The 418-nt window shown below is 51.7% G+C and overlaps 1 non-coding gene across 1 annotated transcript, besides 2 other annotated features; it reads left to right on the plus strand.

Moving 5' to 3' along the window:
- On the plus strand, positions 1-47 carry Tc00.1047053482397.10. The gene has a single exon (XR_008254936.1). It is a non-coding gene; the product is annotated as a spliced leader RNA, 5' partial (transcript).
- Positions 48-72: a microsatellite.
- A 15-nt stretch (positions 73-87) lies between these two features.
- Positions 88-130: a microsatellite.
- Positions 131-418: the final 288 nt, after the last annotated feature.

Below are 418 nucleotides of genomic sequence, written 5' to 3' on the forward strand. Positions count from 1 at the left end.
GGCGGTTATGTTTGGTCAATTTCTTTTGACCGGGGTCTACGGACCCCTTTTTTTTTTTTTTTTTTTTTTTTTGGGGGTCTGTCCGCCATATATACATATACCCCTATATATATATACCCATATATATATAGCCCCGTACCCCCTCGTGCGGGTGCCCCCCCCCCCCCACGTTGCGTGTCCGCCACCTCCTTCGGGCCCCCTCATTTTCGCTTCATGGCTGCTATTGCCTGCATCTTTGTTTTGTTTTGTGTTTTCTCCGTCTCGATCCTTTTATTCGCCTTTTTTCCGCGTATGCCGCGCTTCTTCCTGTGTTTTCCGGGGTTTTTGCCTTGGTCGCACACTCGGCTGCATTTGCTGTTCCACACTCGCCATGTGCGTCTTTTCCGCCCCCTGACGCCGTCCACGGGGCTTTTCCGGG

The sequence above is a fragment of the Trypanosoma cruzi genome (assembly GCF_000209065.1).
Source record: "Trypanosoma cruzi strain CL Brener chromosome Unknown tcruzi_1047053482397, whole genome shotgun sequence".
NCBI classification, from domain to species: domain Eukaryota; phylum Euglenozoa; class Kinetoplastea; order Trypanosomatida; family Trypanosomatidae; genus Trypanosoma; species Trypanosoma cruzi.